This window comes from Ambystoma mexicanum, chromosome 7p (genome assembly GCF_040938575.1).
Source record: "Ambystoma mexicanum isolate Mex_15411 chromosome 7p, UKY_AmexF1_1, whole genome shotgun sequence".
NCBI classification, from domain to species: domain Eukaryota; kingdom Metazoa; phylum Chordata; class Amphibia; order Caudata; family Ambystomatidae; genus Ambystoma; species Ambystoma mexicanum.
The window spans coordinates 919,167,437-919,190,886 of NC_090939.1; the positions used below are offsets into that span (position 1 = coordinate 919,167,437).

Here is a 23,450-nt window from a genome sequence, read left to right on the forward strand (position 1 = left end):
CCATCCAGCTGCTCACGGAACTGGGATTTGCCATCAACTACCCCAAATCCCACCTGGTTCCGTCGCAAGTAGCACTGTTTCTGGGAGCAAATCTCGATACAGTGGGGCAATTGGCCTCCCCGTCGGAGGAGAGGACGAAGGCCATTCTGGGCAAGGTGCGATGCCTGCTAGCCACGGACGTGGCCAGGGTGAGGTCCATCAAGTCCCTCCACGGGATGATGTCCTCATAGGTGAGGACATCATCCCCTTTACAGACTTGTACCCCTTAGCAGACTTTGGATCTGTCCGCTACATGAGTTCCTCGACGCCCACTGGTTTCAGGTGACGGGCTGCTTCGAAGACAGGATCCCTCTCGACGAGGAGATCCGTCGGGCGATCCTATGGTGGGGTACCCATGCGTACCTCACTACAGGCACGGACTTTCAGACCCCGGTGTTTCAGGAGACGGTGACGACGGACGCCTCTCTGGAGGGTTGGGGGGCCCACACCGGAGATCTCCACGCAAGAGGCCTTTGGCTCCCGGAGGAGAGGGGTCTCCACATCAACATTTTGGAGCTCCGAGCAGTGTTCTGGGCGCTCAAGTCGTTCCTTCCGTCCCCCAAGGACAAAGTGGTGAGGATCTTCACCGACAACACCACCACGATGTTCTACATACAGAAGCAGGGAGGCACCAGATCCCCAGCCCTATCCAAGGAGGCCCAGGATCTGTGGCACTGGGCTGTCGCTCAGGGGATGTTTCTGGTTCCTTTCCACTTGGCAGGAATAAAAAACACCATCGCCGACTCACTCAGCAGGGAGCTGCGCTCGTGCCACGAGTGGGAACTACGTCAGGACCAGGTGGATCGGCTCTTTCGACGATGGGGCAAACCCCGGATCAACCTTTTCGCGACTGCGATGAACTCCAAGTGCCAGCGGTTCGCCAGCAGGTTCCCGCAGCCGAGGAGCATGGGCGATGCTTTCTCGTTCCCTTGGGACGGCCTGTTTCTATACGCGTTCCCTCCATTGCTGTTGCTACTCCGCCTCATCAACCAGCTCAAGAAGTCCAGGTGCAGAATGATCCTCGTCGCACCGGCGTGGCCGAGGCAGATCTGGTTCCCGGACCTTCTGGACTTGTTAACGTCCCCACCAGTGAAGCTGCCAGCGGACGCGGATCTTCTCTCCAGAGAAGGAGGCGCCATTCTTCTTCACGACCTGGAGTCGCTGAACTTGCAGGCCTGGCTCCTGCAGCACTAGAGTTTCGAGGGTACGATATCCCGGCTGACTGCAGAGAGGTTCTTGCAAAAGCCAGGGCATCCTCAACTCTCGTGTTACGATCATAAGTGGAAGAGGTTCTCTGTCTGGTGCCGTGCACAGAAGATTAGCCCTCTGCGGATTACGGCCCCTCAAGTACTGCCATACCTACTGTTGCTGGCCAAAGCTGGACTGGCTCACGCCTCCATCAAAATACATCTGGCTGCCATCTCCCGATATACCAGGACTACGGGACGGGCGTCCTTGTGGTCTCATCGCCTGGTGAAGGAATTTATGAAGGGACTATTCCGATAGTTCCCGCCGGTGAAGGCTCCTGCCCCTGTGTGGGAGCTTAATATGGTGGTGACCAGGCTCATGGGGGGCCCCCATTCGAGCCTATGCATTCGGCACCTTTGAAGTTCCTGTCATGGAAGATAGCGTTCCACGTGGCCATCACCTCCGCACGACGAGTGGGAGAGATCCAGGCCCTATCTTGCAAGCCTCCATACTTGACTTTTCATGACACAAGGGTGGTGCTGAGGACGCACCCCTCCTTCATGCCCAAGGTGCTGTCGGACTTGCACCTCAACGAGCCCTTGGTAATACCAGTTTTCTTCCCGTCGGGTTCGGCGCCGGCCGAGAGGACTTTGCACTCGCTGGATGTAGCTAGAGTGCTGAAGTTCTATGTGGACCGCACAAAATGTTTTCGGAAGACGTCACAGCTGTTTGTGAACTTTCGGTCTGTGAATCAAGGGAAGGCTCTCTCGAACACTTCCATTTCCAGATGGCTCTCCGGCTGCATCATGCACTGTCACCGGTTGGCAAACCGACCGCAGCCCGGCCGTCCGAGAGCCCATTCGACCAGAGCGATCGCTGCTACCACGGGGTTCCTGTCTCGTGTGCCCCTGCTGGACATCTGCAGGGCTGCTACGTGGAGGTCGACGCACACCTTCACAAGATTCTACTGCGTCGATCGGGACTCCAGGGAGGAGTCCAGGGACGGCCAAGCAGTGCTGCGCAACCTGTTCGCCTAAGGTGAGCCTGGTGAGGAGGTAAGAATTGCTTAATGTTGAGTTTTGGATGTAATGCTTAATGTTGAGCCTTTGGTTGTGCATGTGTCTACTGCTATGTATTCTTTTATTCACAAGCATGTGAATCCATGCCAGACCCCATGCTGGAGAAGGAACAAGTTACTTACCTGTAACTGTTGTACTCCAGCATGGGTCTGGCATGGATTCACATGCGAACCCTCCCGCCTACCCCTCTGCGGCTCTTCACTTGGTCATACTGCCACTTTGCGTGCTACCAAATCTGAGGATGGCTGCCAGAGGCAGGGCTTAGGGAGAGGGCAGTCATGGGCTGGGGGCAGTATGACCCAGAGATCAGTGATTGGTTACTACTAAGAAAGACAGATCAGAAACGAAACTGATACTGATTTTTTCTTTACCGAGGATTCCCAGCCCAACGATGGGGAATATTCATGAGCATGTGAATCCATGCCAGACCCATGCTGGAGAACAACAGTTACAGGTAAGTAACTTGTTCCTTACTCGCCAATCAATCTCAGAAGGACAAATCGCTGAATAGCCTTGTCAGCAATTTTCAAATATCTGAAGGGGGATGCTCATCACGTTGAGCTTTAACTGCCTTGAGCAGGCAATCATTCTCTGTGGAAAGTTTAACCCTTCTAGACCGACCCTGCAGAATATTTTTAAGTTATCATTCACTGATGGGAGGTGGGTGGAGGATATCTGTCCTCCCTTTTCCACTTCATATGCTTGCATGGTGCCTGTGATTTCCTTTCCCATTTTCACTATGCCCAGTTCACGCTATTTCTTAGAATGGCAAACACGGATATACGAGTGGATGCACCACCATAAAAAACGGCTTGTGTTAGACAGAAAGCTACCAGTATAATCCAGGAGCAAATTTCCATTGGGTTGTGCTGATATTAATTGCATTTAATGAGTTCTGCTAGACTTCTTCCTAAAGATTTTCCAATGCGTTTTTCACCGCAAGCTTAGATTGTTCGCTTTGTTCAGTGATTACTGCATTTGCTGCACTCTAGTTAAGTTTAGTGTGCCTCTCCCCCATAGGAGTAGGATATCTTCTACATAGTGTTTCCATGCACTGCAGAAATATTGGCCTCCATGAACAGTGCAAGTGCTGCTGCGATAGTGTGTGGTCACATATGAGGTTGATTTGCTATTAGGAGAAACTGTGCCCCTGGTGCCATTACAAGGCAAAGGGACTTGCACTGCACTGAGGCAACTCGCTATGCAATCGCGCCTTCTCATCTTCCCACAATATTAGCACTCAATTCCCAGTCTCTGCTCTCGCCTTATTTGTGACTTCCTTATATGTTCTCCCTCCTAGTCGTTCCCTCATTTTGCTCTGCTCTTTTTTAAAAATCGCCTTTATTGGTTTTAAATGAGACCTGGTTGACAGAGCAAATTGACACATACAGGTGTAAACGGATACACGAAAAGCATGAATGGGCAGAAATCGCATCGAGAACGAACACATAAGCATGTGATCGTTCTACACCGTCTAGAACGCATTGACTATCGACGCTCAAGTTCTTATCCAACTGTCAAAGTAAAGCAAGGTATTTCTGTAGTCTGGGCTTGTGTGCCGCAGGATAAGCGTCTTGTGTGTAGGGAAGCCTGGTTGCAAGGCACATTTCCCAGAGTCCGGAGTTTGCCCCACCACATAGCCAACAGCGACGCGTCTGAAGCTTTCCAATTACGGGCTAGGGAGATCTTGGCTGCGAGAAGGCGATGGGTGAGGAGCCTAGCTTTAAGTCCTGTGTGGCTCTGCTCTTTTTTTACCCTCCTTTTCCTTCTCAGTTCTCTCTCCTTCTGCTTTTTCTTTGACAACTCTCACCTTCGGTAAGGACTGTGCCCTTAATGTCTGGCTCGGTTCTCATGTGGCTTTTGATTTTCAGAGGGTCTTGTGCTGATTTGGCTTGGGCCAGGCTCGAGCTCATTGGCTTGCTCACTTCTTAGTTTCTACATGAGGAGTTGCAGCAACACACATGGCTTGTGCTAGTGCTAGATTGTCCCAACACTGGATGATTTGCCCAGAAAGTGTGCTCTCTTGAGCAACCCTTTTCTCATTGGCTGGTTGGTACGTGGGGCACCCTGTAGCGCATGTGGCGTGCCTACCTGTATAAGTATGGGTTTTTCACCACTGCCTTAGTTGCACTGGTCTTGGTGAATATCACCTGGCCCCCTTTCCATTAAAAGAGAAACCTTTGTATGCAACTTGAATGGTGACCAGTGGGATAACAGAATTATTCTCTGAAAATGTGCCATTTCTACTAACCATTTGCAAGTGATATTTGACTCTTGGTGAGTAAGCAATGGTGTTCTGTGTGACTCTGAGGAATTGAGGGGTCAAGTTACTTTTTATGACTAGATAGTTGTATCCCTGCACTGAAATCCTTAAATGCCTCAAAAATGACTATATTTTTGGGAAGCACTCGGTGCATGGACTTTAGAATAACTGGCATGATTGCTGAAATTTGCTATACGTGGCTCTTCCATTTCTGATCTGAAAAGCACAGATACTGAGTGAATAAGGTTGAAGAAAACGGTCGTACCTTTTGTGGTCGCATTGTTACTGCCTCTATTTATGGAGGTTTGGGAGCAACAGATGCCACATCTGGATGCAGGCCGCGTGATCCTTCTTCCTGGCTAAGATCATGCTTCCTGTTCCTGTTCTTCTGAACTTCCAATGACAAAGGAATAACGACGTAAGAATTGAGCGAGCAATGGTCTCGGGTAGGAAATGTGGACTGTTGACAGGAGCCGTGGGATTTAGCAAAAATGATTGAAATAAAAACATCTATAAATACTTGGATCTGATTTCTAGTTTGCTTACGTATTTCTTCCTTTTCTCTAGCTCCAGTTATCTTGACCAGCGCATTCTTTTCGCTTGTGATATTGCCTCGTTTAATTTTGTTACTTGTATTTTAACGACCACTTCATGGTAAATGATTCATGTTCACACATTTTCAAAATGCACATTTGGACAGTACGTTTAAAAGTTAATATGTGCCAGCCGGTTTTTTTTTTTCTTCTTCTTATCTGGCCCGTCAAATTTAAATGGAGTCTGAAAATAAAACGTCTATGCAATTTCTTAACGGCCCCCATACAACTGATTCGGCCCTTGGTGCACTCAAGAGTTGACTTCTAGGTAACAGTGAGGGACAAAACAGTTTTTTTTTTTGACAGGGCTTCCAAAGTTAGTGGGTGTGGCATGGCGATGCCTTGTTGAACAGTACTATACAATGGATCAGGCATACTACAGACTGCTTTTTACATATTCTGGAAGATATTCTAGTGGTTTCTGGAATGCCGGATTGGGGGGCGGTGGTGGTTAATTAAAGAATTGTATTATAATAACCCCAACTAATGCTTATTTAGCTAGTGCTCTTTTGGCAACAGAACGCATGTCTCTACGACCCTCAGGCAGAGGTATTCAAATGTGTAGGCCACCTTTAGATTCCAACCCAATGTGGCCTAGTAACTTACCTTCTAAAGGCACAGGCACTTGTGGTTACAAATTCCTGGCATACATATAACCTCCGACACTGGAAGCCCTCATCATACTAAAAGATAGTCAAAATATATCTACTATGGCCAACCCTGCAGACTTCATTACTCTCTTGGAATAAAGCTGGGGTAAAAAGTAAAATGGAAGCTCAAACTTGGTTATCTTTTGAAGCAAATTATATTTTATTGTTCCAGGAGACAATCCATGTCAATCTAGTTTTAAACCAGGGTTTGAGAGTTATTTTATCTCGGCAAGGAAAGGTGAGAGAAAGCGACCGACTGGCAAATGAAAGACCTGCTTCAACATTTTGCTTAATGCTTAGTTTTTGCCAACTGCAACAGGCTCTTTAGACTTTCTGATCATGAAGATTGTTACCCTCAAATGTACAGCTAATTATCTTCATTAGTACCCTGGAAAGGGGTGCTGGCCAATCAGGATGCGTGGAACGCGGGCTGTATTGTCTGTTAACAAGCCCGCGTTCCAAACAGCCTGGGTGCTACTAGCCAGCGCCCCCTTCCACACGCCTCCTCCACCCTCACATCCTCACCACTTAACACCCATGTAGTCCCTGTGTGGGTACTAAGACTGTTTATTTATAATTAAAAGAAATATGTACCTTGTGGTGCAGTGCCGCGCAGTGACATAGTCTTCAAAGTCAGTTTCCTGTTGATGATGTCAGTCATTAACATAGACAACATCGGGAACTACGAAGAGTCGCCGTGTAGCACCACACAGTAAGTTTTCATTTGAAAAAATAAACCCACACCATTAGCACCCACGTGGACAACTACACAGATGCTCAGGACATCCTGTTCTCACTCTCCTCCTCTCCCCTCCCCTCCCCTCATCAGCTCTCAGGCCTACCTTGCCCCCCGCTTTCCCCCTTCCCTCCAACTTTCCTCTTTCTCGCCCATAGCACCGGATGAGGTCTCTAGACAAGTCCTTTCTATGAAAGGACCCTCCAAATAGGTGCTCCCCTGTTCCTCCAGAATTATCAATGACAACCTTGCCTCCCTTGCGCCCAGCCTTGACTGATTTCTGTAATCACTCCTTTGCCATTGTCATTCCCGCTACCCCTCAAGCACTCCCTTGTGCATCCTCTCCTCAAAAAGCCCTCTGCCGACCCCTCCTGCCCAGCTAACTACCACCCTATCTCCATTATGCCCTTCCTGGGCAAACTCCTGGAGAGGTTCTCATTTCCCAACTGATCCAACACCCTGAATCTGTTGGCTATCTCCACGAGCACCAGTCTGGCTTCAGAGCAGTCGGAGGCACATAAACTGCTCTACTGAACACCCATGAAGACTTGCTTTCAAATCTCTCATCCGTTCTCATCCATCTGGATCTTCCATCTGCCTTTTGACACGGTCAGTCATGTCACCCTGACACATCTGCTCTGTGACACGCTTGGCATCATGGAGCTGGCACTGGACTGGTTGACCTCATGCCTCTCCAACCAGCATTCCCAGGTTCAACTGGGCCCTTCACTCTCCCCTATCACACTCTCAACCTGCGGCATTTCTCATGGCTCTATTCAAAACAATCTTGGTGTCAACTTTCATTCTGCCATCTCCTCACATTGCAGAACCTGCCAAGAAGGCCCACTATCAGCTGCACCTCAGAAGCATTCTCCCTTTCCTCGAGAAACTCAATGTCTTCAGAGCTCGGGTCCTCTCTAGGCTGGACTACTGCAACAGCCTCTTACTCAATCTTCCTGTATCCTCCTTTAGCCCCCTTCAACTAATCCAGAATAGGACTGCAAGACATATCCTTGGCCTCAAGTCCAGGGACCGCATCTGTATGGCCCTAAAATCTCTCCACTGGCTCCCAGTTGCTACCAGGATCAAGTTCGTTCAAGGCCCCCTGCAACATCCACAAGGCTTTCTGGGTCCTGGGACCCCCTACATCCAACTCTCTCCCTAAATACCTCCCTGCTACAGCCCTTCGGTCTTCTAGCTCCAAATCTCTACAGATCAGATGCTTCTCTAAGCAGAGAGTGGGTGGTAGATCTCGCTCCCCACCAGGAGACTCCCTCTGCAATGGTCTCCCTGCCCCTCTAAGGCTTCAGCCGGATCTCCTTAAGTTCTGCAAGCTCCTCAAGACCCCCCCTTTCCTCTTCTTCCTTCCCTCTCCTGCCAACACGCCGGTCTGCCGCAGTAACTGGCTGCCTGGTGCTCTGAGTTCTACAGGGCACCAGCCCCCACCCAGTCAACCCCCCTCCTTGCACTTGGCATGTGGACCCTCGCACCTTGCACCCCATGCAATCCCTGGCATATGCCCTCTTGCCCTCCCCTTAGCACTCACCAGGCCCATGTAGCCCTCTCCACCCCACCCTTTCACTTGCGCACTCTCCTCTCCCCCCCCCTAGGATTTTACGCAGACCAGCACTTCACCCCTGCCTCTCCCTCACACTTCTTGTTACTGTATATGCACGATCTGAATGTCACAAGGCCTAGTAGGACCGTTAGTTTTATCTTTCTCCCTTATCCCCTCTACCCCTTTTTGTCGTGTTGCGCCTTGAAACACCATTCGTTGTATAGGCGCCTTACAAATATCCAATAAATAAATAAAATAATATTTGTGATATACACCTCAGCGGCAGGCCGGCCCTGTTAGTAATGGCTCTGTGGCCTGCGTTAAGGGAACTTCACTTCATTTGGACCCTTAACTTGGGTGGCGGGCTGTTACCGACAGGGTTAGAGCGCTGCCTTGGTATATATTGCCCCAATATAAACATCAACCACTGTCTCCTAACAAATAAGTGGTTCACAATCGGGCGGGGAAAAGGATAGTGGTTTGGGGTGATGGGGGCTGAGGGGAGATTTTTAATGCCAAATTTGAACCTTACAAACTTACAAGCACTATAAGAGAAGAAAGCTGCTGCATGGGGGATTCCTGAGCTTTCTGCAAAGTCATAGTAGGGGTGTTATGAAGAAATGTGGTGTCCTCTGCCCAACAAAATGTTGTAACAAGCCATTCACCACAGATCAGGATTGTTTTATGATTGATATTGCCAACTGGAGTGCTGCACATAATGTAGTTGTGGGCCCACATACTGAAAGTAACCATGCATCCATAGTATTATCAATCGTCATGGTTTCGGATGATGGTAAACGCACTGGAAGCAGCTGCAGGATTGTACAGATATAGTTCGGTTCAAGGATCCCCATACAATGGGTAAACTTAGACATAGTGCTTCCTATGATTTAACCATTAAATGTACCAGTCTGGGATTGCATAGAGGAAGTTTATAACTAATATATTTCCTTAATTCAACCTATTGTAACTGGCGCCCCTTCTCTTGTGTGGAAATCTTTCACAATCCACTTGGTTTGGCAGCGTGCAAGAAGGATAAACCGGTCTTATTGGAGGCATTTAAATCTCCTTATGAGGATCAAGGCATGGAGGTGGCGCATCTCTGCACAGAATAAAGAATGATGGTTCGAAGGGAAAAAAAACATAAGTGTCTCAAAAGGAGCTCAAATCTACTTCAAGAGGCAGTAAAAGACTGATTTAAGGACATTTTGAAAAATAGTTACCCACAGAGTTTGGTCTACTTCCCTCGAGCCTGGAATGGTATTTCCAGAGAACTTGGGTATCTCATTATAAAGACATGTATTTCATCATCGACCAACACTTCATTAATAAATGGACAGATTTCCAAGTATCCCTCTGGCTTGTCCCAAAAAAAAAAACCCTTGGCAATACCTTAACTCCTTCTGGTTTTTGCTCCTGCTGATAAATCAGCTACTCTGGTTTCACAAAAACAAGGGAAAGCTCCAGGACCAGATGGTCTATCACTGGACATTTTTTGAATAAGCAACTCTTAATTGGGTCCCCTTTTTAACTAAGACTTAAAATAGTATTAATTTAAATAATCAACCTTCTTCCCCGTGGCACTCTGGAGAAATGCGCCCAATTATTCAGAAGTGCAACTGAGGGACCCGACCCTCTATCGGACTTTCTCCCCAATAGATGGCTTAGGAAGGCCTACAGTAAGGTGCTGTGAGCACGTTTCTCCCAATATGTCGAAGAGAATGATATCCTTCTACATTGGCAGTCAGGCTTTAGGAAAGGTCTAAATACAGTGGGCCAAACCTTTCATTTCACATTTTTAATTCAGAAATGCACAGTCCAGAGTGAAGAATCCTTAGATGTTCTGTTTGTACATATTAAGTCGGCTTTCTACGCTGTACAGTATTACCGTGTCTTGAGATGCTCTGCACATAGACGTTCAGCACTTTTAGCAGCTTTTCAATTGTTGTGCATGGATCACCAGGTAACATTAGATTGCGCCAAGACGGAGAACGGACTTGCACATTTGGCATGAATATTGGGGTACAACAGGGTTGTCTCCTGGCCCAGCTTTTAATTAATGACATGTCCCTCTCACATTTGTCATTGCCTGCAGACTGTCATAATTACATTTTACTATTTGTGGATTATGCACTTTTATTGTCTAGGACAAAAATGGGGCTCGTCATGATTTATAAAGGAATTTGTTGGATTGAGCATCACCAAACGGCTAATGTTAAATACCGGAAAGACAAAAGCTGTGGTGGCTCCAGCAAGAAAGGCTTCCAAGATAAATAAGGACCTCCTGAAAGACCCAAAAATCAGTCCGACCTAGAATTGGGAGACCAGTCCAAAAGGTGCCCTGGCGTGATGCTACGATTTGCAAAATATGGAAGGGTTGTCTCACCTACCCCTGAGGTTCATCATGCAGATGTACAATCTGTTTTGTTCTATATATAGTGCAGAACTTTGGGGTTATGATTTGTCATGAAGGGGACACCCACAAGTCCACTAAATTTAGAACTTGGATGCATGGGTATTTCTTATGAAGCTAGACTGCTTACTTTTTGTTTTATTATGTGGGCTAACCCCGTGCTAATAATGTATAGGATGCCACTCTGATATCCTAAGAACAGAGTGTGACTATGCTTGGCACTGGATCAAACGCACAAAAGGTCCTTTCTCTAGCCGGCATGGGATATCTTTGGGATAATCATCAATAAGACAACACTCATTTTGTACACAGGTAAAATAGGTTTATAGATGACATTAGATATTCTGGGGACATCTAGATTTTTGTTGCACAGTTAACTTCTATCAAAGACCTTACTGATTCAAGGCATATCCGCATCGTCTCAAAACCTTGTACACTAAAAACTTGCATTTGAAATTCAGACCCGCAATCCCCTTCTTTAGCAGTTTCTTCCTCTAGTTGGCCTCTGTGCTTTCTATTAGATGCCAATGGGCCACCCCTATGAAGGAAGACTAGTGCCATGTACTTGTGTGTCTAACCTACATTGAAATAAGAAACGTTGTCGTCTTCCACTCTTGTAAAGGCAGACTGTTAATATTTTGCAGGGAGTGCGTCTGCTGTGGAACTCCACAGTCCATAGCTTGTGACCAAGAACACCATCAGAATAGAGCATAGCCAAAAAGGCAACATTTTGTAGGGTTAGTGCCTTAGGCTTTTTATTTCTGCGTTGTTTTAGAGGCTTGATATTTTTCTATATGGTCAGAATATTTGGTACCTTTTTTTAAGTTCAATGCTGCTATTTATGTATATTTTATATTGCACTGTGCAATGTCATTGTGTATGATGGCTTATTATGGAATGCAATTTCCGAAATAAAGCAAGGCTGAAGATGTATATTAACACTTCGTGGGTAGGTATATTTTATTTCTCTTCTGAGAGGATGTGTATCGTCAGTTCCGAAGTTCTGATTGCGCAACTGGTTATGCAACTGTACATTTTGACAGTATTAACCTTTCCACGTTTGTCGTTTCTACCTCAACAGCAGCCGCATTTCAGCCGTTGGGTATCACAAAGCTGCACCCCTCCATCACCTAGACCACTGCACTAACCCACTCATCAGTCTCCCCTTTTTCTCCTTCTCCCCTCTTGACAACGTCCTCAACTTTGTCACAAATACCTTCAACATCTCCCCCACTCCTCCCTTACCTCCAAACAGTGCCTTCATGAACACGGATCCCTCTTCAAATTCGTAATAGTTGTGTTCAAATCTCCATTTGCTGGCATTCCCTCTGTCACGCACCCTACGCTGCAGTACTCTCAACTCTGTCGCCCGCCCTGCCTCTTCTCCCTTCCTTCCCACATCAAAATCTCAACAATTAATCACTCCTTCAAGTATTTCCTAATGCCCCACCTCCTCAACCTTGAAGAAGCCTACCCGTCCTACTCTCAATTCACTGCTTCGTTTGACCTAAAGCCCTACAGCTATTTTGTACAGCTACTCTGTATATACCTAGTCCTCTTGACAGCTACTTGTTATAGATCTATACCATTGTCTATGTCCGATCATTTCCTTATCGCCCACAGGTTAACTATTGTACAGCTCCTGTTCTTGGACTGTCCACTTGTACATTTTATTTTTAAGTTTTCCTGCTCAAGACACATTTAGCCTTCAATATACACAATACAAATACCAATATGCTTAAATCTTGCTGCTTGGTTTAAATCCCCATCGAAAAAGTACTATGCTTTTTCCCCAAGACTTATTACAGAATCTTCCCATTTGGGGCTGAATTCTAGGCGTCTCATCCAGTTTTTGGGGAATTTGTTCTTTGAATTGAGGCATCTCTGGTGATGTCAGTGTAGGAGAATTAGCATGCTGTACTTATTCTAAGATATATTCCTGAAAAATTCAAGTTGCAAGTTACTAGCCAGCCAAAAAAGTCACTCGCCCCATTACTTTTCCCACATAAACAGCACATTATTTCTTTTTTTTTCCAAAACATTTTGTTTTTTTCAAAGCAATATATCCATTACAACAATGCAATAATTATAAATTAATTCACGGTGAAGTGTCTCTCGGAATGTTTGTGGGTTGGGGGATTGTTGCTGGCCTTCTAGCCATTGTCGATGGTCCATCTTGGTCGCGAACGGGTGTCAATCTGGTCTTTGGCGTGCTTTGAATGAGATCCTGCGATCAATACAGTGGGCTACATTGGAGCCATCTGGTGAGTGGGGGTCTCTTTGTGAGGGCTGGGAATTTGGCCGCGTAGTCCATAAATGGGTCCCATATGTTCAGGGTTCTGTTCAGGGAACCTGTTACTATTGCCGTGATTTCCTCAGCTACTGCTATGTCCCAACATTTGGCCCACCATAAGGCTATCGAGGGGCCACCTTCGTCTTTCCATAGTCGGGCCATTGCGATTTTTGCGGCTAGTAGTAGATGATTGCATAGGCGGGGTATTTGTCCTGAGATCGGCAATGCTCTGTCTCCTGTTTCGCCTAGCAGGATAATTCCTGGGTCCCAGGGTATGGAGAGACCGGAGATTTCTTTGATATGTTTTAAGATTTCCTTCCAGTATGCCTCTGCCTTTGGACAGGATCAAAGCAAGTGAAATAGTGATCCGGGGACTGGGCAACCGCGCCAGCAGGTATCTGGGATATCCGGGTTGGCCTTGTGAATTTGAGTTGGGGTGATGTAGTATCTGTAGCAAAGTTTATAACCCCCTTCCCTGTTTGTGATGCATTATGAGCTTTTGTGCAATCTGTCCCATATTTTTCCCCATTCTTCCCCCGCTATTTCTCGCCCTAGGTCCTTTTCCCACTCTAGCATACATCTTTCTTTTTTCGCGGGGTCTGACCAGTCTAGGAGCCGGTAGATAATCGAGGTCCTACCATTGCTGGTTGGTGTTGTTAGCGAGAGCTCCAGCGCAGTTAGTTCTCTAGAGCATTTTTTTCGAGTTATCCTGTGAGACATCCAGTGCCTGATTTGGGTATAGCGGAATCTTTCCCGCTCTCCCACTCCAAATTTTATTTTGCACCTCTCGGACGAGCCCTCTTCTAAAAAGTCCCTAGTTTTACCCAGCCCCCCTTCCGCCCAGGCTTGGAAATCCAGCGGGGGGCTTCCCGGTGAGAATTCAGGGTTATTCCAGACGGGGGCCAGGGGTCCCAAGGCGCTCCGTATGCCCCATTTCCGAGCTGCAGCTTTCCAGCATTGGACCGTTACAGTCGTGGCTGATAGGGGACCGCTATTTGCCTGTGGCTTTGTTTAGTAGGTGTGGGAGAGCAGGAAGTGGGACCGGACACCAGGACTCTTCGATTTGCCTCCATTTCGGGGAAGAATGCGTGTGATAATTGAGCGGCTAGGGTGTATCTGGCTATGTCTGGCACACCCAGCCCCCCCCTGTGGTTTCCCCCTCAGCACAATTCGTTTGTCAATTCGAGGTCCCCCCCCCCCATACAAATTCTAGTATTTTCTTTTGTAGAGCTTTTATGGCTGGGCCCGGGATCTGTATTGTTAGTGCTGCGCAGTGGTATAGCCATCTGGGAATCAGGTTCATTTTGACGCCAGTAATTCGCCCCAACCAAGAGATTTCATGTTGCTTCCACCTTTTTAAGGTCGTTTTGCAGGTTGCAGATTAATCGCGGGATGTTGTTTGAGTACAACCGTGTTGGGTCTTTAGTGATTTGGACCCCAAGATATTAAATTGCACCCTTGGCCCATGGGATTGGTGATAGTGGGGTTAGGGAATCTCTTTCTTGCGTGGAGAGATTGATAGCTAATGCTGAGGACTTGGATAGGTTCACCTTGAATCCTGATAGGGCCCCGAACTCCCTGATTTCCTCCCATAGAGCACCCAGGGATGTTGCTAGGTTTGAAGCAGTGATTAATACGTCGTCTGCGTATAGTGCGATTTTGTATTCTTGGTCTCCCACCGTTCTCCCCTTTATATTCCCATTTTGTCTGATTCTAGCAGCAAAGGGCTCCATGGACAGGGCGAAGACCAGGGGTGATAGTGGGCAACCCTGTCTGGTGCCCCTAGATATGTGTATGTGTCCTGACCTGGTGCCATTGATTCGTAGTTGCGTCGTGGGGACTTGGTAATTAGCCATAACCCATGTGGTAAAGTGGGGCCAAAGCCAAAGTGTTCGAGAACCGCTATGATGTAGCCCCAATCACCCGGTCGAAAGCTTTGTGGCCGTCTAATGAGATCACGGCCATCCCGATCTTCATTTTGTGGGTGCTTTCAATTAAATGTATTGTTCGCCTGATGTTATCATGGGTCCCTCTTCCCGGAATAAACCCCGTCTGATCTTGGTCAATTAAGAACGGGAGGACCGGCCCCAGTCTTCTGGCTAAAACTTTGACGAAAATCTCGGAATCCTTCCCGGGTTTATGTAGCAGGAATGTGATCGACTCAGCCATTGATTTCGTGACTGATCTTGCAGACAGGAAGGAGTTAAATAAGGAGGCCAACTGGGTGGTAAGATTCTGGCAAATTTTTTGTAAAAGTTTGTGGATAGGCCATCTGGTCCAGGAGCGGTGGATTTGAGGGTATTGATGGATTAGATAATTTCTTCAGTATTGATAGGGGCTTCCAGGGATTCAAGCTGGGTTGAACGTTGGGGGGACATAGCACTCGGGTATTCCGGTAGCTTGTCTAGAACCGTGGGATCTCCGGACATTATGGATTTATGATGCTTCATCAGTTCATTGATTTTATCCCTCTCGGAATAGCGCAGCTTTCCATCTTCCCCTCGTAGCTTGAGAATGTTGTTTCGGCTGTGGATCGACCTTAGCTTCTGTGCTAGTATTTTATTTGCTTTGTTCCCTCTGTTGTAGTAGAACTGTTTTGTATATGCTAGTGATTTGGCCATTCGGTCGGCGCAATGCATTTATAGAGCTATTTTCGCCTTCCTCAGGGATCTTTCTATTTTTCTGGTGTAGCGTGTTGTAGTTCAGCTTCTAGTTGGACCACCTCTTTTTCCAGCTTAGTTGTTGCGATGTTTGGTATTCTTCGCTGTTCTGCTCCTGCCCCTATCAGCGAGCCTCTGACTACCGCCTTCATTGCGTCCCAGATGATGTTGATGGGAGAGGACTCTGTGGTGTTCTCTATGAAGGAGTTGATTATTGTGTCCTCCACTTCTGCTCTGATGCTTACATCTAGTAATAGGGAGTCGTTTAATTTCCGATACCTCTGGATAGGATTTCTTTGGCCTGATATGGCTAGGTTCACGGGGACAGGAGCGTGATCGAGATCATGCCGGTATGGATTTCTGTATTGTTAACGCATCGGAACATCATTCCGGAGATTAGACTAAAGTCTATTCTTGAATAGCCCTTATGAACATTGGAGTAGTGCGTATAATCTTGTGAATTGTCATTAACTAGTCTCCAGACATCTACTGTCTCTGTTTCTCTGAACAGTTTGGCCAGGGATAGGGCCTGTGTGAAGTCTGCGTTTGTGGGGGGGGGGGGAGCATTTTGTCCAGCTGCGGGTTTGGCATGGAATTGAAATCCCCACCGATGATCAGGTGGCCTTCGCGAAAGGCTAAGATGGTTGAGAGAAGGTCTGCGATGAAGCTGCTTTGAGATGTATTGGGACTGTAGATTGTGACGATTGTGATGGAAAGCTCTTCGAAGAGGCCTTTGAGTAGGCTATAGCGGCCCTCTGGATCTTTCCTTATTGTGATCTTAGACAGCAGGACTTTGTCACTAAGTAATATTGCTACTCCCCTTTTCTTCTTCCCTGATGTGGCGAAATAAGCTTTCTTGAATCTTATGCAGTGTTCGTCTTCTTGTAATAGGTGGGTTTCTTGAAGTAACACAATGTCTCCGGTCTCCGGATAGTTGACCCAGTCGGTGTTCCACTGATCTGCGCTTTCTTGGTGAGTTCATCCCTTGGATGTTCTAGGATAGGGTTCTTATTTCGTTTGTATCAGCCATCACCTGCTCTTTTGTGTTGAGTATGCCTCATATTTCGTTCCCCCAACCGGTTCTGTAAGGTTAGAAGCAGTTTCTGCAGTTGTTTTGAAGTGGTATTTTTCTTGTTGTTGTTATTGCATGTTGCGGTGTTGTGCGAAAGGACATGACTGGAGATGATTAAAGTCCCTGACTTTGGATTTGTCCTTTTTAGTCTCTCCCCCCTCTCTCCTCCCTCCCCCTCCCAACTTTGAACTGGTAGGAGAAACGTCATCCTACTGCCACACATTATTTCTTATTCGGCAAGAGTAAATTATCACTAGCCAAGGGTTAGTGGCAAGTGCCTGAAATACACAATGGGAAAAATCCCAAATACAGTGCATAGGTGTGGCTAGGGCTCTCTAGCAGTCACACCAATGACTGCCAGGGAACACTTGGGCCCATCAAAGACTCCCCGCCACAAGAACGAAAGACTCATCCATGGGGCAAAGTTACTGCCTTTTATTAGCAAACAGAATGACAGGGATCACACTAGAAAAACAAACCTCCTCTGGAGCTCTAGTCACCCGGTATGATGTCACAAATGCAGGTTCCATCCCAGAAACCTGTAACACCGTTACATGTTCTCGGGAGGATAGCTCAGTGGCAATGTGCTCTCCTTGGAAGCAAGACGAGACAGCTTCATAGGTTCAATCCCGGGTCCACGCTTAGAAACCTCTGGGTATTAAGCAATAACTTATCATATCATAGGTCACTTTGGGTACGCTACATATGGGAGCTATATGGGTTAGTTCTACTATTGGATAGCCATATGAAGTGGCTTCTCCTTGGACCGCCTCTACTAATATCAATCTACAATGTTGCAGGGTCGCAGAGAGACCATTGTTCCTTGCAACAAAATATATTCCCATGTGAAAGGTGAATATAGATTGGGCAGAATGGGTCCTCCCATCCCTGGGACTCTGGACAGTTAACAGACTGAGTACCTTTTCAAGGCAATGGGAATGAACATGGAAGTGCGAAGTGTTCCCTAATGTTGCCATCTCTGATCACCTAGGCCTGGGAGAGTGCATTCAGTTAGCAGCTTGTGGGCAACACTTGTAGCTTTTCCCCTCTGGTTTGATGGTTACAGTCCTTTTCGCATACCTTGGTTAAATTGCCATTCCCCAGTTAGGCTGAGGCACGTGTGTGGAGACCACAAAATGAAACTGTCCTGCTGGTAATGATTTTAGCCTGATCTTCTGCAGGTGGCTCATTGTCTTAGTAACTGGAATTGTCCCATATCCACTTGTCCTTGGCTGGGTGCCTGGTTTCTGCTCGCCTCTAGCTGTGGAGATCATGTCAACCTTTCCATGCCCCCGAAGCCTGTCTCTGCTTTGTCATACATTTCAGAGACCTATGGCTTCCATATCATTACCTATGGCTTCTCTGTTAGTAGCAGGCAAGCATGTACAAGCTAAATATATGAACTCTTTGCATCTTGTGGGATTCAGCTTTGGGGAAGGATATGAATATTTAGAAATATGTATGGGTGCCTGTCCTCTACCTACATTGGTCATAAGCATATGCTTCGTGCAGATATGCAGATATGCAACAAACTAGTACCTGTTTGTGTAATTTCATGAGTGGATGAGTGGATGAATATGCACTTCATGTATAAGTGTGGCTACTTTGTGATGTCAGTGATGATGTCATTAGTGTCTGGTTTTGAAGTTAGTCGACTTGCTCGATCGATGCCATTTCCATGTCGTCCAAATCACCGAGTGGGTATGGTCTAAACGGCTGACTGAGCGAATAACATTTCTCACACCGAAGAAACATTGAGGATCGCAGTGATGGGCCTAAAAGTGAGGCACATCTGTTCTCTGCTTTTGTGTAGAGTCGTGTGGGGGGCATGAGGGTCATGTTTGGCCCCCCGTCTACAACAGCAGGTTGGGCTCAATTATCCTAATGTATATAAAATGAGATTAATACCAACTCAATCACTTTTTAATTTAGCAGATACAATTTTTAGGTGAGCTTTTCACTGTCAAAATAGGTTTTAATTTAACAATCTCATTACAGGTCTTAAATTTACTTAGTCTTGTTTTATTTTTCACTGAGAATGGGTAGAGATTAGGCCATAGAAATGTTCAAAGGTACGTGGTGAGCACATGCAGTGTATGCATTGGGCCAACACTGAGCGCCATGCCATAAAAAATATTTTCAAATGTTGCACGGCTTCTACTGTGATCCTGGGTAATTTTGGAAAATATGTCAGATGTTTGGTCACTCTTCATGGATATTAAACTGCTTTGCCACCTCGTTTAGATTAGCATGCTCTTCACCATTCTTGATAATGTTTCTAGCAATTGGCATCCTATGGAAGATATTCCAAACTATGATTCCCACCACCACTTTGACTCGCAGGTCAAAAATGATGCCCTTCCTGTACTCCTCGCCTTGTTGTGGAGCTTTTGCGGAGCTGGATGTGGTGGCTGCTGAAGCTGCAGTGGCTGACGCACTAAAGAGCACATTGATTCATGACGTTTCTGCTTCTGTATCGCTCTTGGATCAGATGCCTGTACCAGATTCTTCTGTGCCAGATGGAGTGTCCGTTGCAGTGGCTTTAGCAAACACTCCCACAGTGATAAACTGCTGTCAGCAATAAACTGATTGCTTCATATCCCACATCAGGGACCAGATAACTCCAGAACATGGACTGATGCCACTATGGTTTTGTAGCCCTGGTCATTTTTTCACTGGCCAGTCTGCCGCTCACGAATACATGGTCATGATACTCTACGCGCCTTCGGCCCATCTTGATATCTTAAAAACATGCTGCATTCCCTGCCACCCAGATGTTGTAGTGTGCTTGCAACTCTGCATTCACTCTAAACCTGCCAACAGAGTCCACCACCAGGCTTGCTGATTTGGTCAATTCAACATTTGGCTCCAGTCCTAGAGCAGCAATTGGGTGATCCGTCTCACTCTTTCTTCCATCCTTCAGTTTTATCGTGCGCTTGCCATCCTGGCAAACAGACTTCACCACAGCTTTAGGCATAACATTGACTCTCTCTCTGCAGATTTTATCTGTGGCCCATTTACGATATTCAGGCAGAACCTTACCCATGTTCCCAGTCTCTGGAAACATCTGAATCGCTTACAGGCCAGTCAGTCATGCACTTCTTCCTAAAGCACATGCAAGTTCACCTCCAAGAAAGCCACCACCAATGATGATCACACACTTGACTTCTTTGGTAATGTTCTCCAGTGCAATAACATCCCTGACCATTCTGAAGAGTGTTCTTTGATGCACTTCACCAGCTCCTTCAATGGCAGGAAGACTTCTGGGGGAACCACCTGTTGCAATTAAACACTTTTCATAGGATATCTGAGAACCCATCATCAAGCGTTACTTGGGAGGCTGGAAATATATGCTTCGTTCTTGGCCATACCCCTGCTTGTTGAACCATAGAGTTTCTACAATATTTGGATCCTCGGAAAACCACAGCTCCTTAGAGAGAGGCGGGCACATGTATGCAGGATCATCTTCCTCTGATACGTTCAACACCCTTGCACCAGGATCCCTGGCTCATATGGACCTGGCAGCAGCAAAACCTCCCCCCAACCTCCCTTATAAGCAGGAACAGAGAATTGGATGGAATTTCCAGACGTGAACTTGGATCCTGTGGCAATGAAGAGGTTTCTGATTGAGATGGAACTTGAGTTTCTGCTGGTACTTCCTACTTCAAGTTTTCTTTCTCTTGGGATTCTTCAGACTTCAACTGTTCCTTTGTCTTTGTTGTAAGCGTGGATAGTCTATCACTGTATCGATCTTTATCATCATTCAAGGTTTTCAAAATATATACACCTGCTACTATAGCAGAAAGTGCCACAATTATGGTATAAAAAGCACGGTCCCCTATTTTGTCCACAGGTGCACCACCAGAGCTAGCCATTAGTCAGCCTGTATGCTGGTCTATGGGGACAATCTATCGCTTTGCCAAGTTGCCTGTGCCTGGCCTGTTCCGGGGGCTAAGGCAGCGCACGCGTAGAGTGGAGACAAGCAACCTCTGTAGGGACCTGCACCGGAGCATGTGGCTGATTTGTACAATGTCCGTGCGCTGAGATTTTCGCAACGTTAACGATTTTAGGTTACAAGACTAGTTACTTTAGAAGTAAATTCTAGTTGCAAGCTACCAGGCTGTCAGAAATGACATGCTGTGTGCATATTAGGGTGTGAGTGGCATTTTATTAGTCCCCAGTAGGGATTTTTGACTCTCTAGCGGTGAGTGCACACCTTGTTGCCAGAGTTGCAGTACATCCCACAAGATTTGGCACCCAAACCTATCAGGAAAAAAGTCCCTTTTGCAAAACTGGTAGATCTCCAAGCTGTTCTCATCAAACATAAAAACACCCACTTGGATCACAAACCAACCCACGCAACTGGTCACAGCTTCAGCCGCATTATTCCACTGAGCACTGATCAAGCAAATCCAGTCTATCTGCGGTTCCTGGATCTTACCATCCACTTCTCCACTTTAACCTACACAAAGAAGTTAACAACAAACCAATAGGAACATGAATAGCAACACATTCAATTAAACTTGCAAAATGATGTCAAGAAAACTTTCCAGCAAGTATTGAAGGTCTGCTGCTTCACATTTCCTCCACTTGTATTAGAGTACAACAGGACAGGATAACCAAGGGTTGAAGTGCCAACTTCCACTATAGAGGAAATCTGCTGAGGCTTGGCCAGTGGTCCACAATGGAACCCCACACTTTGAATCAGCAGATCGGAACCCATGGAATCAATGCAGAAAATCCAAAATAACTTCTCCGATAGATCCTCATCTCTCTTCAGGTAGAGGACTTAAAAATAGAGCTGCTCTCAAGCAAAAAAAACATTCTGCGGTTCTGATCACACATCTTTTACTGGAAACTCCTTCAAGGAACAGTTTTGAATTTCCCTCCAACCACGGCTCTCTGAATGTTTTGGACTACGACACCCAGGATCCCTCACCATCCACTCTGCTGGTTAGGGCTGATGGGAGATGTAATCCAAAACAATGAGACACAAAAGGTTGCAGCCACCCTCCCCTCGCCCCCTGATTAAACCAATAAAAGATTCTGGACCATCCTGTCTCTTCTCAGAACATTTAAACAGGACTGCCGAATTGTGCTGCAGAATCTTGGTAGACCCCTCTACCAAATCCCAAATCTCACAGCCACTGACCCATTACCTCAATCTAGAAAGACGTCACTGAGATCTAAATCACGCAGCCACTGAAATGTGCAGTGCCAAAAATCAAACGTTTGCCTGTCTGTCGTCTCTGCCACAATCCAGAGATGTTCAAAGGCTACGCCGTGACGTCATTAATCTGCTCCACTCTCCCGAGCTGATAACTTTGGTTCCACATGTGCACAAGCCAAATTCAATTCACACTTAAGGTACAGCACATTGAGGATGCCAAGGTAGTGCAGCATGCGGTTTGTAAGATGCTACAATCATAAAATGGACTGCGGAGAAAATATAATTCAGATTTCAGCTATCATGATTTGTGCACATAATACTTCGAACGTGGCTTCAAGGGTGATTAGGTAATATGAACAAGAAAAATAAGCATAAATCCTAAATTCTTCCTCCAGCATAATTTCTTACGAAAGCTACAATGCATCAGACTGCCAAATGGAACCTCTCTGCTTCTCCTTCTCGAGCTCTTCGCTCTCCCGCCTCCAACTCCCTCAGGGTCAGTCGCTTCTCCAAGCAACAAATTGGTGGTAGATCTTTCTTCGGCTGGGGCCTCCCGCTGGAACAGCCTCCCTACCTCCCTGAAACTTGAGGAGAACCACCTTCGGTTCCGGCAGCACCTTAAAACCAACCTCTTTGCTGCTGCTTTCTCTCCCCCCTTCCTCTGCTGAATTCCTGGCCGATACTGCGATGCTCTGGTTACCTGGCCCCTTCTGATCTCGAGCCCACACCAAGCCAGTTGCACGCCTGCACTGCCTCCCTAGCAATCCCTGCACCTGGGGACTGTTTTCTGTATCCCTAAAGCTCCCCCTCCCCCCAGCAGCACCTGCTTCAGAACTCACCCTGCACTTGCCACCTACTGGCCGCTCTTTTATTTATCTGGTTTATTTATTATCCCTTGTACTGCACTTTCCCCTCCCCCCCCTGCACTTTTCTTCCCCCTCCCTTGCACTAGCGCGATCTGAATGACACCAGGCCTAGTAAGATCGTTGTCAGTCTTCTGTCTGCCCCCCCCGCCTCGTCGCGCCTTGAAACACCTGTGTATAGGCGCGTAATAAATGCCATATATCATATCCAAAAAGGACTGCCCTAACCCTTTCACCAAGTCAGGACCTTCACCCAATTCCATCTGGATATTGCAGGGAACAATACTCGCTGCCAGGCAATTTCGCTCATACCGGGGGATATACTCACCCCAGGCAGAGCCGACGCGCACAGCAAAGCCAACTGGCTGCTATTGAAGACCCCTAAAGTGTTAACTGATTGGCTATCTCATAATTCAAAAAGACTCTCCCAGAACAAGTAGAATACAAATGCAGAAGGCCGGTGGCCTAACAGTTTGCAAGATTTCTCTGCTGCACATTCTGAGTTGGGCCCCTCATTCATCGATTACTTAGCAAGAGAGATCAGGCATGCTCACAGATACAAAGTGCATGTGTGTTTTTGTCTGCAACCATTTGCTAGATCGATGTAGTGAACACCCATAAGCAAAAGGCAAGGTTAACAATTCATGGAAGGTGTACGTGTAAATTTCCACGAATTTGCATTGTGGCCTTGCCTGGATCGTAAATCATTTTCAGCCCGAATGTGCATAGTGTCTGCTTGCTCAGACCAGGTTTCTAAATAATCTTTAGCATTGCGTGTCCACTAACGAGGGGCGTGGTTGGAAAGAAGGGGGCCAAAATGAAATTAAAAACTAGCATTGGCAAAGCCAACAGTTTGTGCTTTTGTGTGGCATG

The 23,450-nt window shown here is 46.7% G+C and overlaps 1 protein-coding gene and 1 pseudogene across 5 annotated transcripts in view; one reads left to right on the forward strand and one right to left on the reverse strand.

Moving 5' to 3' along the window:
- The window catches only part of ST3GAL6 (ST3 beta-galactoside alpha-2,3-sialyltransferase 6), a 773,060-nt gene that overhangs the window by 161,466 nt on the left and 588,144 nt on the right, over positions 1 to 23,450 (forward strand). The gene's annotated exons all lie outside the window — the stretch shown is intronic.
- On the reverse strand, positions 18,683 to 20,419 carry LOC138526017 (apoptosis-inducing factor 1, mitochondrial pseudogene; annotated as a pseudogene).